The sequence below is a fragment of the Myotis brandtii genome, unplaced genomic scaffold (assembly GCF_000412655.1).
Source record: "Myotis brandtii unplaced genomic scaffold, ASM41265v1 scaffold32, whole genome shotgun sequence".
Lineage (NCBI taxonomy): Eukaryota > Metazoa > Chordata > Mammalia > Chiroptera > Vespertilionidae > Myotis > Myotis brandtii.
The window spans coordinates 120,206-136,347 of NW_005362269.1; the positions used below are offsets into that span (position 1 = coordinate 120,206).

The 16,142-nt window shown below is 45.7% G+C and overlaps 1 protein-coding gene across 1 annotated transcript in view; it reads right to left on the reverse strand.

The window, feature by feature from the left end:
• The window catches only part of HTR4 (5-hydroxytryptamine (serotonin) receptor 4, G protein-coupled), a 166,335-nt gene that overhangs the window by 11,311 nt on the left and 138,882 nt on the right, over positions 1-16,142 (reverse strand). The window lies entirely within an intron of this gene.

A 16,142-nucleotide genomic window follows, 5' to 3' on the forward strand; every position in this document is an offset into this window, starting at 1 on the left:
GTGTGTGTGTGTGTGTGTGTGTGTGTGTGGTGTGTGTGTTTGGGGGGTGGGTAACGGAATCCAAAAGCAGGCCTTGAACCATCAAAAAAAAGGGAGATGGTAAAATCTCTACGATGTACTCTTTAATGGCAGGAATCTTGCCTGTCGAGAGCCCTGCTGAATCCCCGCTGCCTAGAACAGTGCATGGACCATACTCAGCACGTAATAAAAAGGTAATAGATGAACGAATAAGTGAGATTTAGGGTTAGAAATCCTGAGGCTTGGATTCTGATCTTTACCAGCAAGATTGAAGCCTTTTGGGTTCAATATTCTTGTCTGTTTAGTGGTCTATTTAGGTTATCTACACTAATAAAAGAGAAACATGGTAATTGGCGTACGACCGCTACCCTTCCCATTGGCTAATCAGCATATCCTTATGCAAATTAACTGTCAGCCAAGATGGCGGCCGGCAGCCAGGCAGCTGGAAGCGAGCAGGGAGGCTCGCTTGCTCCAGTGATTGCAGACTCCAACGTTCCAAGCCTGACTTGCCGCCTCTGAGTTGCAACTCTAAGCAACTATGTACTATGTTGCAAATGTAGAAGCTAAACAAAAGCCCAGAAACCAGCTTTCAGCCTGCCGGGATCTCAGAGCTGAAGTTATACATTGTTTCGATTATAGAACGGCAAACAAACCAGATACCAGCTTTCAGCAGCGGAAGCCTCACAGCTAGAGCCAAAGCTAAAGCGGGCCCAGAATAAAATAAAAAAAAGAGAAAAAAAAGGAGCGGTGGGGAGCTTCAGTCAACAACCGCCAGCCTGAAAGCAGCCCTCAGCCCCTCACCCAGACTGGCCAGGCACCCCAGTGGGGACCCCCACCCTGAAGGGTGTGTGACCAGCTGCAAACAGCCATCATCCCCTCATCCAGGCTGGCCAGGCACCCCAGTGGGGACCCCCACCCTGAAGGGTGTGTGACCAGCTGCAAACAGCCATCATCCCCTCATCCAGGCTGGCCAGGCACCCCAGTGGGGACCCCCACCCTGAAGGGTGTGTGACCAGCTGCAAACAGCCATCATCCCCTCATCCAGGCTGGCCAGGCACCCCAGTGGGGACCCCCACCCTGAAGGGTGTGTGACCAGCTGCAAACAGCCATCATCCCCTCATCCAGGCTGGCCAGGCACCCCAGTGGGGACCCCCACCCTGAAGGGTGTGTGACCAGCTGCAAACAGCCATCATCCCCTCATCCAGGCTGGCCAGGCACCCCAGTGGGGACCCCCACCCTGAAGGGTGTGTGACCAGCTGCAAACAGCCATCATCCCCTCATCCAGGCTGGCCAGGCACCCCAGTGGGGACCCCCACCCTGAAGGGGGTGTGACCAGCTGCAAACAGCCATCATCCCCTCATCCAGGCTGGCCAGGCACCCCAGTGGGGACCCCCACCCTGAAGGGGGTGTGACCAGCTGCAAACAGCCATCATCCCCTCATCCAGGCTGGCCAGGCACCCCAGTGGGGACCCCCACCCTGAAGGGGGTGTGACCAGCTGCAAACAGCCATCATCCCCTCATCCAGGCTGGCCAGGCACCCCAGTGGGGACCCCCACCCTGAAGGGGGTGTGACCAGCTGCAAACAGCCATCATCCCCTCATCCAGGCTGGCCAGGCACCCCAGTGGGGACCCCCACCCTGAAGGGGGTGTGACCAGCTGCAAACAGCCATCATCCCCTCATCCAGGCTGGCCAGGCACCCCAGTGGGGACCCCCACCCTGAAGGGGGTGTGACCAGCTGCAAACAGCCATCATCCCCTCATCCAGGCTGGCCAGGCACCCCAGTGGGGACCCCCACCCTGAAGGGGGTGTGACCAGCTGCAAACAGCCATCATCCCCTCATCCAGGCTGGCCAGGCACCCCAGTGGGGACCCCCACCCTGAAGGGGGTGTGACCAGCTGCAAACAGCCATCATCCCCTCATCCAGGCTGGCCAGGCACCCCAGTGGGGACCCCCACCCTGAAGGGGGTGTGACCAGCTGCAAACAGCCATCATCCCCTCATCCAGGCTGGCCAGGCACCCCAGTGGGGACCCCCACCCTGAAGGGGGTGTGACCAGCTGCAAACAGCCATCATCCCCTCATCCAGGCTGGCCAGGCACCCCAGTGGGGACCCCCACCCTGAAGGGGGTGTGACCAGCTGCAAACAGCCATCATCCCCTCATCCAGGCTGGCCAGGCACCCCAGTGGGGACCCCCACCCTGAAGGGGGTGTGACCAGCTGCAAACAGCCATCATCCCCTCATCCAGGCTGGCCAGGCACCCCAGTGGGGACCCCCACCCTGAAGGGGGTGTGACCAGCTGCAAACAGCCATCATCCCCTCATCCAGGCTGGCCAGGCACCCCAGTGGGGACCCCCACCCTGAAGGGGGTGTGACCAGCTGCAAACAGCCATCATCCCCTCATCCAGGCTGGCCAGGCACCCCAGTGGGGACCCCCACCCTGAAGGGGGTGTGACCAGCTGCAAACAGCCATCATCCCCTCATCCAGGCTGGCCAGGCACCCCAGTGGGGACCCCCACCCTGAAGGGGGTGTGACCAGCTGCAAACAGCCATCATCCCCTCATCCAGGCTGGCCAGGCACCCCAGTGGGGACCCCCACCCTGAAGGGGGTGTGACCAGCTGCAAACAGCCATCATCCCCTCATCCAGGCTGGCCAGGCACCCCAGTGGGGACCCCCACCCTGAAGGGGGTGTGACCAGCTGCAAACAGCCATCATCCCCTCATCCAGGCTGGCCAGGCACCCCAGTGGGGACCCCCACCCTGAAGGGGGTGTGACCAGCTGCAAACAGCCATCATCCCCTCATCCAGGCTGGCCAGGCACCCCAGTGGGGACCCCCACCCTGAAGGGGGTGTGACCAGCTGCAAACAGCCATCATCCCCTCATCCAGGCTGGCCAGGCACCCCAGTGGGGACCCCCACCCTGAAGGGGGTGTGACCAGCTGCAAACAGCCATCATCCCCTCATCCAGGCTGGCCAGGCACCCCAGTGGGGACCCCCACCCTGAAGGGGGTGTGACCAGCTGCAAACAGCCATCATCCCCTCATCCAGGCTGGCCAGGCACCCCAGTGGGGACCCCCACCCTGAAGGGGGTGTGACCAGCTGCAAACAGCCATCATCCCCTCATCCAGGCTGGCCAGGCACCCCAGTGGGGACCCCCACCCTGAAGGGGGTGTGACCAGCTGCAAACAGCCATCATCCCCTCATCCAGGCTGGCCAGGCACCCCAGTGGGGACCCCCACCCTGAAGGGGGTGTGACCAGCTGCAAACAGCCATCATCCCCTCATCAGACTTTAACAACTTCTTGGAAAGGCTACACGAAACATTGGTGGGATGGGGTCAGTGGTCATGATTTTGTGACCCCCCCCACCCCATATGAAGATCTGTTTTGATCAAAGCAGTTGTAGTTTTATTGTTCACAGGTCCAAGGAAGAGTCTATTGGAACAAAAGATTTCCACACCAGAAGAAAACTGTTTAAAAACCACTGGATTGCTGGAGCTCTGTCGTCGTCTCCAGCTATAAAACGCTAAACTTTAATGATGCTAATATACAGGGAAGTAAAATCTGACCAACTTTTGCAACAGCTATGGCTGTTCAAACAACGGAATGCCTTGCTCTGGATAATAATGAGGAGCTGCCCCTCACTGGGAAGAGGGACAGCAGCTCCCTCCCAGGTAAGTGGTAGAAGAGATAACTGCACTGGCTGGGATATTTGAGCCGATCGATCACTTCTCAAGTCCTTCCTGTGCCTGAGAAGCAAACGTTTTGTATTCTTTCAAGAGTTTTCAGATAACTAGCAAGGGGCATAGTTTCATGGTTAACAGCAAGGTTTTGGAACTAGATGAACATGCATTAGAATCTTGGCCTTACCACTCACTAACTACAGGACTCTGCCCAAGGTACTTGATCTCTCTGAGTCTCAGTTTCCTCATTAGTAAGACGAGAATAATAACACCTGCTCAACAGGATGACGCATGCAATGCTCTTAGATCAATGCCTGGTATATGAGCCAGTGCTTAGTAAATTGTAGATTCTAAGATGATGATGATGAAGGTAAAGATAGTGATGACTAGACCAGAAATTCTAAAACCAAATAATTCCTGATTATTTTACTTGACAATCACATACATGCACATATGTGTATACATATGTATGAACATATGTAAATACATATATATTTGTGTGTATGTGTTCACACACACATACTCCTTTCTCCAAAGTCAGAAACTTAAAGCAGGCAATGCTAGTTCACAGAGGAAAAAACTGTATTATCCCAGCCAGCAAAGGAAGTAAAAGTCTAAAAAGGATAACAGGAACATAAGCAGGCACCATATATATTTGTTAGGCTTATAAAAATATAGATTCACCCATTTCTTAGAGAATAAAAGGCTCTCTAAGAACAATTCTAAGTGTGAAATATTTCGAAGAATCTTGTTAAAAATAACCTGCAATGGGCACGGAAATGAGAAAAGACTGTCCTAGAATCTTTTTGTGGAAAGTAAGTTCTTAGCTCTTTGGTTGAATAGAGCCCCTCCGTTGGTTTGTTTATATAACCAGAAGCCTCTCATTGGGTTTCCTCACACAGGGGTGGAAGCTGGCTTCCCAGCGCTGTTACGAGGACAGCAGCTGGAATGTCCCGCACTGCTCCTTCTCCACGGTTCCTCTATCCTTGCAACTAAAGTACGTTTCCTTCCCCTCTGAACTCACTGCTCAGGAACTAACCTGTCCCTTATCAGGAGGATGTAAATGATAGCGATTTTGACACCAAAACATTTCCCTTCAGACCCTGTGCTGACAATGGACCGGTGTTCCAGAAGCAGGAGCCTGTCCCACTAGCCTGTGTTCCTGACATGCTGCCCAAAAAGATGATGAAGAGGGTAACGAGAGCACAAGGTATCAATAACTTTGCGTTCCAGGCTCTGTATGTATAGTATCTCACATGACCCTCACAACAGTCTCATGAGGCTAGAACCACTTCCACTTCCATTTGGCACGGGAAGAAACCGAGGCACTGAGAGGTCAAGAAACTTGCCCGGGACCACACAGCTTCGAAGTGGCAGGGCCTAAAGTCAAATTGAAGTCCAGCAAACACCAAGCCCTGTGCTTCCTCCTACACTGGCATCCTGCCTTGGCGTTTTCAGAGCCTGAAGTCCTGGCCCTAAATCTCTCCATGAAAAAGGAAGAACATGAAAACCAGATTGAGGGCATGTCTCTTTAATCCCAGCCCAGGGTTCCTTCACCCTACAAATCTTTAAACAGTAATTCCATTCATATGAAGGCCTCCAACAATAGACACATATCCTGATGGGTGGATATGACAATATTTTCCTCCAGTGGAATCTCGGGCATCAAGTCAGCCGTGTAGCACTGAGCACCTATAGAGCCCAGGATGTAGTTCTGCCTTAGATTTCTCTAAATTCCCCGCCAGCCAGGTTGCCAGAAGAATCATAAAGCAGAAAAGAACGGCCCCTGACATTGACCGTATCGCCTCTGACATGCCTGTTCCCACTGTAATCTTTCCAGGTCTCTGGCTTCCACCAAACAAAACGTGAGGCAGGCTGAAGTGGGTGTTACTCCCTTGTGTTGCACTGCGCTGTGGGAGGACTCTGGCGGTTCTGTAACACAGTCACAAAGGAAGGGTCTGAGAACATCTTCAGTCTCCCAGCCCTTCCTCAGTGACGCTAATGATCAAGGTTTGCAGTGACTGATGGTCAGCTACCCGTCTAATTGCAGGGTGGTCACCTGCCACTTTCCTCCTCCTTTATTAGGAATTCCCTAGTAAGGCAGTTGTGCACTAAAATGCGCACTGTGTCCCAAATTAAAATACGTGTTCTTGAACCTTCTATCCTTTGATCCTACCTCTCTCCCTTGGCTCCATGCTGAACAAGCCAGGTCCCTCTTTCCCATAACAGCCCTCGCATACAGAAAAACAGTGCTTATTACATTGTTCTTCATCTGTCATGAATTCCACCAAGAAATCAGGGTGTTTACCCTCTTCTGAACACACTCCAGTTTGTTGACACCTGCTATGGGCCAGGGACCTGCAGCATTCCACTGCGGACTACACCTCGTTTACACGGGGCGTGGTTTTCTGGTGGCTCTCAGTGTGCTTTGGAGGCGATTCCTTCCTGAACAGCTGCTCTGACTAAATTGGGAGGGCTGTGTCCCTGCCAAGTACACGCTGTAAGGGAACATGCTCATAGAGCCTGCCTGTGGGAAGGGCTTCTCTGCAAGGTTACTGCCTGCACTCTAACCACACAAATGCAGGGCCCTTCCCCCTAGAAACACCAATGGCCTTCAACAGTGTTGTTTCCCTTATGTTGTCTTGGGAATGGATGGAGATGAAGAGGGCCCACATGGCGCTGGGCTGCACGGCAGTGGGCCGATAAAAGCATCTGCTCCTCCTGGCATTGCCAGAAGACCTCTCCTGCTGTGCCCTGGCAGAGGGGAGGAGGTTCTTTGTTGCGAAGCCCAGAGGAGTAGTTTCAAGCAGGGTTCTTCAACCTCAGCATTATTTTGTTGGAGGGGGGGGCACTGTACTACGCATTGTCAGATGTTTAGCAGCTTACCTGACCTCTATCGCCGGATGCCAGTAGCATCCACCGATTGTGAAAACCAAAAATGCCTCCAGACACTGCAAAATGTGCCCTGGTAAACAGAACAGTCCCCGATTGAGAACACAGGGAATATAGTCATTCATATTCTAATAACTATGTATGGTGTCAGATGGGTAATTGATTTATCACTTCATAAGATATAAAAATGTCTAAGCACTATGTTGTACACCTGAAACTAAGTTTGTCAAGTGTTATTGAAAAACAAATCTTAAATTTTTTTTAAAAAATATTGAGCTATTTTGGAAATAAATCATTGAGAGAGAGAGAAAGAGAGAATTAATTACTGCTTTAAACCCATACTATCTCAGTAGTTTAACACATGGAGCTAGGCCTACACTTGAAGCATTTTCTACTTCAATTTCCTCAATTTATTGGTGCAGAGAGATGATGACTATGAGGTGATGGAAGAGATGAGAGACAGGCTTCTTGCTATTTCCATGGCACGAGTGGTTCTCAATCCTGCTGCCCATCAGAGGTCCTAACACATACGCATTTTTGGTCCCCACCCAGACCGATTAAAATAGAATCTCTACAAGTAGAACCCAGGCTCAGGTGTTACTTAAGAGCTCCCGGGTGGCGCTAGTGTGCAGCCAAGGTCGAGGGTCAGAGCACCACACCACACTGTCTCAATTCTGGACCTCAGGTAAACCACCTTGGGCATCTCTGAGCTGAGTGTTGTTTGCGGACTTGCCCTACAGGGTGCCATGCACTGTCCCCTCTCTACTGTGGGCACCAGTCTCAGAGGGCTGCTACACAGAACCCTAACACCCCAACAACAGGTGCACATGCAGAACCAAAGGAGGAATATATGCACACAGACTATACCCAACTTGTTGGACATGGTTAGCATGTCTTTATGTTGGATCAAAGAAATGCCTAATTTAAAAGCCATAAGACATATTCAAAATAATAGTCTCAACTGTTCAGCACAGGGCATGATGTACCCAGGAAACAAGTCTTGTCTCATGTTACTTAAACAATTATTTATACACAGTGTGAGTAAGTTAATTTAATTCATTTCTGACTTTTCTTCTAGCAGAGGGAGCGCTGCATTCCTTGTTTAAAGAGCAGTGAGTAGAACACAGAGATTTCCACTGACTCCTTTCTTAAGAAATGCTTATCAGGAAGCTGAGAAAATAACTAGATAAGGTTGTTTAACCAAGATAGCAGTGATACTATATATACAATCATAATAACAGCAATTGTATCAGCTTCCATTCATTGAGTGCTTGCTGGGTAACAGGAGCTTGGCTCAGTTATGCACATATGTTGTATCATATTTACTGTTAACAAAAGCCCTAGGACAGTGGTCGGCAAACTGTGGCTCGCGAGCCACATGCGGCTCTTTGGCCTGTTGAGTGTGGGTCTTCCTAAGCCTTAGGAGTACCCTAATTAAGTTAATAACAATGTACCTACCTATATAGTTTAAGTTTAAAAAATTTGGCTCTCAAAAGAAATTTCAATCGTTGTACTGTTGATATTTGGCTCTGTTGACTAATGAGTTTGCCGACTACTGCCCTAGGAGATAGGTTCTAATTTTATCCCCATTTTATAGATGAGTAAAGAGAGACCCAACATTTATCAATAGTAAGTGACAGATGTCAGGACAGTAACCCAGGCGTGCCAGACTCTAGCACCTACGACCATTAGGTTATACCTGGTGGGCTGTCCCTTCGATAACATACCAAGTTCACCTCCTCTAAGTCAGAGACAGGACTTTTCTTGACACTATGTCTCAGTGGAGGGGGTAATGTTTAAGCCTCCGCAGTTTGGCCCAGAAGTGGGCATACCAGAGGGCAGCTTAAGCCACCTGATCACCAAACTTTTGCAGGTACATTCTGCAAACAGCACTAACTTTTCCAGTTATATTTGGTGAGGCACATGGAGCTCTCCTGAGGTTGTTATTCTCATTACTGTCCTGGTGTGATTGCCACAGGAGCCACCTTTTTCTGGGAGGTTGGGATTGGAGCAGGACAGGCGAGAGGACCAGCTTCAGGGTAGTGAGACTAGTGCAATCACACAGGGACCCAGAGCTTGGTTTAATGCTCTGCTTGTCACGATCCTGAAATTTTTCATAACTCTATCTATGAACTTGTGAAGGCTGAAGGGCCCATGGAGAGTGCATGTGAGCAGAGATGGCCCAGTACATGTGTGCACTGCAGTTCCTTGCCACCCAATCACATTTGTGATGCCTCAGGAGCACAGAATTCTGGGAGACCCACTATGCACAGAGTTTAGCAAGACTCAAACAAAAAAACCCCCACAAAACAAACAAACAAAAAACCCCCCCACAAAATAAACACATTATAACTATGAAAAGTTTTCCTCTTTCCCATCACTCTCTGTTGGCATCTTCTATAACATGCTTACCATATATTCACATTGAGTCTTGCTAAATTCCAGGGGTCCACCAGAATTGTGGTCATATTTCATATCAACAGTTCTATGACTTAGTAACTGGGAATGCTGACAGCCCTGAGAGGCCACATTTTCCATTTTAACCAGAACTTGCCAAATGTAGAAAGAAAGCAATGTTGTTCCAAGAAACAGGAACCACCAAGGAGCCTTATCAAGCCTTTTTGGACTCATGTTGCTTCCCTGTATTAGCCAAGCACTTATGCTGAAAATAGGATATGAGGACAAACCATGGTTCCTTTCACTTTAAGTCCTTCTATCATCTGTAGCTGAAGTTAGACAGTTGAATGTGTGTGTATCAAGAAGTGAAATAAAAAAAACCTGTTAGTCTTTTGCACTGTCTGATAAAAACAAAATACATAAGCATGTCTGCACTACAAAATACAATTTTGTGGAATTTTAGTGACTCCCAAGTCTAATGCTCTTATTTGTAATGGCACTTAAAATGGCCATTGTACAATATAAAGATAAATGATAAATTTTATGCTAAAAATTGAAAATTATATTATATATATATATTTTTTTCACTAAAGAAAAGGTGAATACACCATGAAGGTTGAGAGAAAGACTGCAGATGAAAGAAAAAGGCTTTTCATTTTAATACTTTAATGGCATTTTCTCCCTGCCCTTTGACCAATAAGGCCTTGCATTTTCATTTTTCACTGGGCCTGAAAATTATGTCGCCAGCCCCGAGGGAGGTTGGGAGAGACAGGGCAAGGTCATCCTCATTCATCTTTGATTCATCCAGATTAAGTCTGCTTTGGCTCAATACAATGAGGTAAATGTTGAATCCATTTGTAATCTCCAAAGTTCAAGGTAAAGGCCATAAAAAGGGGCTCTTAAATGTCAAACAACTTTCCAACATTAGCAGAACCCTCTCAAGATCCAAAGTCAATCAAACCTAAATTATTTCCTCATCCATGGGTAACCTTCCAATCCATGGTGTGAAAAACTCTACTTAAAGGGGGCGTTCTGGTATGTTGAGATTAGAAGGTGGCAAGTGGTTTCACAGAGAAAAAAATGACTCTACAGTTATGGAATTAATAAATATTTTAAAAAGTGGTGAAAACTTATTTGAGTATACACCGTCTACAATAAGGTCTAGTAAAAGCATTTATTCATTCACTCAACAAATATATTCACTGAACAATGTACTACACCCTGGGGAAACTTTGGGGAATAAAATGAACATGTTACCCGCCCTCATTATTGACAGTCTGACTGGGGAGACTGTTAATAAACAAGAAAACAAAAAAATAAATACAACTATAAATTCTAGTCATTGTTATTTATAAAGAAAATAACAGGAGTGATCATCAGGAATAATTTTTTTTTCTCCTGCTGTTTTTTCCCCCTGTGGGAATGTCATTCTCTTTGCTTCTTTCTCACTTGCAATTTTTCTCTATCCTCATATTTCCTCCTCTACCGATTCCATATATAAGTCTGAATATACTAATCTTGTGCACCAAAATGTCAAAGGCTTACATAGCATATCTGCTAGAATTGGTTCATTTATTATTGAGCTTGGGTTGATAAGAGTTACTAAGCCCAAGGAACAGCACAGATTGCCTTCTTCCAAAAGAAGGCTCAGCTACATCTAGAGCTTTTGTCCAAGAGAACTTTTTATGATGATAGAACTATTACACATTTGTGCTCTCTAGCCCAGCAGCTACTCAATGTGGCTACTGGGCACTTAGAATGTAGTTAGTGGTTGGCCTATTGCACAGCATAGCTCTAGGGATCTCCAAGTCAATGAAAAACCTATTTATCAGGTGGGTGATGAAGGATGGTAGCCAAGGGCCAAGTTTGACAGACAACAAGTTCTCTGGGAAGTGCTTGCAGAAGTTCTCGGCCTTCTTGGGAATTGGGTGAGTGTCCTAGGTCTGAGCAGGGTCTAAGCTTGGGAAACCAGGGAAGAGATACAAGCCTGGCATGAGAGAAACCTATCCCCCAAGCTAAACTTTGCATGTAATCCTTGCTTGTGTTACCTAACTTATAAATAGTCTGTTCTTGTAACATAATTATCTCTCCCATGAGGACAGAACTTTGCATTTAGCAAAGCAATTTCACATCCATTATCTGCTTTGATTTTCACAATGAGGTAGTGAGATAGGCAGGATAGGGGTTATTTACCCAAGAAGCCAAAACTGGAATCCTCAATGGATTTCAGGTAGAGAAAATCTGTAAGGTCACCATGAGCACCCTAGTCCCTACTCTGCCTTGGATCATCTGGACTAATCTTCATAGACAGTAAAACAGAAGAAAAGCTAGGTCGGGGGAGAAGGGACGGAATCATTCCTCCGTCCCCGTGTCAAGCCTTACAATGTTCCTGGTACTTTATTAGGTTCTGAGGATACAGCAGGGAACAAGATTGGCAAGATCCTTGGCATTCTAACGGACAAAGAACCCCAGAATGAAATCAATATGACTTGTTCCTATCACCATGTGTATGTCATCCATGTGAATGTAGTCATAATCTATATGGTCACACTATGCCTCCCAAATGAGGAGACTTACTTGGCCTGAAGACTTGAAGAATGACTGAGTAAGGCAAGCTTCTGAAGAAATGTTCTCTCATATTTTACTAGTTAACGTCAGATAAAAATCATTACCCTTTAAGAGAGTCTAAAAGGATGTAAGAATTATAAAATGTGTCTTAACCTTGAAGCACAATCAATGCTAGTATACACTGGACTGTTCTGATTCATGAAATTCTAAAATTGTGGTTCTCAAAGTTTAATATACATAAGAGCCATGCTGGCAACAATGTCATTTTCCCAAACCTGTTCCAATTCAGTGAATGGGCCCAAGATTCTCTGTTTTCACTAAGTTCCCAGGTGATTCTAATGTGAGTGGTCTGCTGATCATACTGTAAAGAAAAAATGATCAAGAAAAATAAAAATGAAGGCTATCAGTAAGGGGACATGAGCATGTTCTCCAAACCTTCAACAATGTTGTATGGAGAGTAACGGAAGAAATTGGGATACTCACACTGTAAAAGAAAAGCCTCATAAGGGACATATCACTGAAATATACAGAAAGGTCATTTCAATAAAAAAGATGTAGCTTGGTTTTCTCTTGCTCAAGACAGAACTACAGCCATTAGTAGAAGTCATAGCGATGGAGACATCAACTCAATATAAAGAAGACTTTTAATCTCTAGAGCTGCCTAACCATTGAGCAGACTCATCAAGTAGTAATATTCTCTTATTGCAGGAATAGAAGTGGGGATTAGCGATCCCTACAGCTCCTGTTAAACCTGTGCACAACTCCAGTGATGTCCACTGTGCTGTGACTATTTGCTTATGAGTCTCTTTCCTTGGCTGTGAGCTCATTCTATTCTCATGTTGGATGCTCAGTACACAGTTACCGTGAATTTAAGCTCAGAACCTAATAAATCAAGTTCCAGTATCTGCAAACCTGGACTTCTGATGAGTTTCCTGTAACTTCAAAAGAAAATCTGGAATTTATAGCAATCTCCTCTGGGTTCAGAGTGAACCCTTACTAAGCCTCTGCTCTTCTCCTTCAGGAAAGTTTTAAAATTTCCTTCAATGAAGGTCTCACATCTTTCTTTTACATTTTCAAGTAACTTGATTGCTTCTGTGGATGGTAGTGTCTTTCCTAATTCTCATTCTAGTTGGTTATTTCTGGAATGTAGTCTAGTATCTAACAACGTCTGGGCTTCCTTGTGAAATATCTCAGTTTTCACAGTTTACAGAGGATTTTACTGGTAGATGATCACATATTTTTAAAATAACGGTAAATTTACTCCTTTTCCCCAATTTTTATACCTCATATTTCTTCTTTTCTGTCATTTGGATTTTGCACGTACAATGTTGAACAGTACAGGGGACAAGGCATCCTTGTCTTATTTCCAACTTGATTAGAAGCACAACCAATGTTTCCTCATTAGGTTATCTCCACTCTTCTCTGCATTATGCTTTATGTGCGTTTCCTAGAATGGGTAAAGTGACTCCTATATGACAAGACAGAGATTGGTGGATGAGGAAAACAGCTGTAGGGCCATGTTAAGCATGTGACAAATAGAGAGAACCTGGCTCCAAATTCACTAAGGATCAGTACACACACAAGATGAACCTCTTAGAATCCACTGCCCAGATGCTGGCATTATGCCTCTTTCTAATATATGTGTGCACACAAATTAACACTCCCCTAAGAAACATTTATATAACAATAATTCATGTTTAGAAACCTTTTAAAAGGCTATGTAAACTATATATCTAGACAAACTATTTAATCAGCCAACCAAATGTTATCTTTACTTCTATTTTTTTAAAAAAAAATTTTAGTGATTTTTAGAGAAAGAGGAATGGAGAGGCAAAGAGAGAAATATCAATAGGAGAATAAAACATCAATCAGCTGCCTCCTACACGCTCCCTACTGAGGACTGTGGCCCGCAACCTGGGCATGTGCCCCGACCAGGAATCATACAGGCAACTTTCAGTGCACAGGATGACACCCAACCAACTGAGCCACACCAGACAGGGCTCTTCACTTCCATTTTGACTGTGGGCTGGATAGCACAAAGACGACATATATTCAATAGAAAACAACCAAGCACAACTGCCTACTACTGTGTACGTTAGTACAATCTGAGTGATCAAAGTCCTCTAAGAATGTCTTGCAAAAGCATATTTTATCTCATTGGCTACCCATCTGCTTGTTTAATGGTAAAATGTTAATGTAAGTCCAAGGGCCCAAGGATAGCACCGAGCATGGGAGACCTATTATTCTAAACCACTAAGGTCAGGCTGGCCTGTTTTCAATTCAACCTGGAAAAGTCAAATCCCGTTCTCTCAAGAAAAGAAAAACGGCCCCACAATTTCACAATCTGGCTCTCCCCATTCTTAGGGCTTGGAAAGAGGCATCAGGACTAATCATGGAACATTCAACTCCAGGTTGTCATGACCTGGCTCTCCCCAGTGTGATTCCTGGATTGCAGACTAAGTCCTCTATAGTTTTTAAAGTCTCGGGAAAAATAAAACGGTAAAAACACCCACAGATAATTCTCAATTTTGAGTGTTTTAGTCTTTCGTTAGTCTGAAGACAATCATGAAGATATTTCATCAGCAAAAATGTATCGATCATTTTATCATCTACTGTTTCATAGGTATATGGTACATAAATAAAACCATGGTTTCTACCCTTAGGAACATTTGGTGTTATAGAAGTTAAATAAGGAATTATATAGTCTAAAGCAGTACAAATGCCAACAAAAATAAAGGCGAGGGAATAGAAAGATAAAAGTTGATTTACTTTGATTGTTTAGGTTTGATATTCCCTTGATTCATCTGAATTTGTTGATGTCCCCATGTGTGGGGATTTTTAAGAAAAATGTAAATTTTTCTTAAGTTGTGTTAATACAATTGCCCTGTAGAATTAATTGTATGATTTGTTAATTTAGTCAGCAAGAGTTCAAGTTTCTATATACATCAGACAACAGATTGGGTATGTGGTATGTAGCAGCGAATTAAACAGGCAGGAATTCCTGTTTTTGCAAGGTTTACACTCGAGCGAATTCAGGTTTCAAACAGTCTTCTCTTGGGATAGACTGCCCCCACTCTTAGAAGATTCCCAGCCCCACAGAAACGTATCTCAGAACCCCCTCCTGCACTCTTCATGACCATGAAGAAATAAATGCAAGGACTAAGGTGGGAATAATGTATCCACAAGCCACCTCTAAACTGCTGTCTCTGCTTTATAATCACATGGCAGATTTCCAGAGGCAGCCGGGACAAAACCATACATATTAAGGACTGTAAAGTAGGGTTTCTTGGGCTGCGCTAGAAACCCCCAAACTCTTTCTATGACTGTTTCTATGGGAAAGGCCACCCAAGTTCTAAACAGCTGGCTTAGTACACGCACTGCTGAAGCACACTCTGTAAGCTGTCGACAGCCTGTGCTCAGGCAACTAACTGCGAGCTCAAATAGCTAAAAACGATCTGGCACCCACACAGAAGCTCCTGCACACACATTTTACTTTATAGTTGGAGCCTTTCCATGACACTCGCTAAGGCATAATTATTACGAATGTCAGCCTCGAGGAGTAGCCTTGGAGGCCCTTCCACCAGCTGGAATCGGGACACATACCAGGCTTTAGCTACACGTCTGCCCAGGCTGGTGGCAGACAACTGAATGCAGGCTTCTGAGCAGCCCCTGAGGCAAGGTGTTTATATTTCATCGCAATCCCTAGTTGCACTTCGTTTCTTCCACATGCAAATCAAAATGCCTCCATTTTCAGCTGCCAGAACAGCTGATTATCGTCACCATTGGAAACAGTAAATGCTTCTCTCAATGAAGGGACTGCTCTTTAGAAATTCCTGCGCACCTCGGGGCAAAGAAAGAAAATGTCCTTGACAGTGCATCGTGGCTACGGGATGAACACACTGATCACACACGTGTCTTTTCACAGCTGAGAACAACTCCAGGCCTGGGTGCCCAGAAAATTCTCAGGGTTTGGAAAGAGGCAGCAGGACAAACCACAGAACATTCAACTCCAAAGTCCCTCTCACCGCCATCAACCAAGGTGATCTTGGGTAAAACATGTCCATGTTCCAGTTCCTTCTTGGTCCTGTTCTCTCCCTGGGATGGCTTCCTTGATCTCAATCCAAGTCTCAGCTTCTTATAAAATGCTGTTCTATGAAGCCTTCCCAGATTCCCTTAAGCCAGTGGTTCTCAACCTTCTGGCCTTTTAAATACAGTTCCTCATGTTGTGACCCCCAACATAAAATTATTTTTGTTGCTACTTCATAACTGTAATTTCACGACCCACAGGTTGAGAACTGCTGCCTTAAGCCAAATCAGCTTCTTTCTTACTCATATCCCCACTCCAGCAGTCCATATCCGTTATAACATTTATCACGTGGTATTATTGTTGCATATTTATTATTCTATTTATTTTAGTTTATCATGTTATTTTATGGTCCTCTTAGGGTATCAGGCAATATGTTATCATGCCTACTTCTAATATTAATAATATCATAGTAATATTATGAGTGTTTACTACTTGTCAGACTATGTGAATACAATCTCCAATTGTTACAAGAGCCCTGTGAGATGGACATTATCATTCTTCC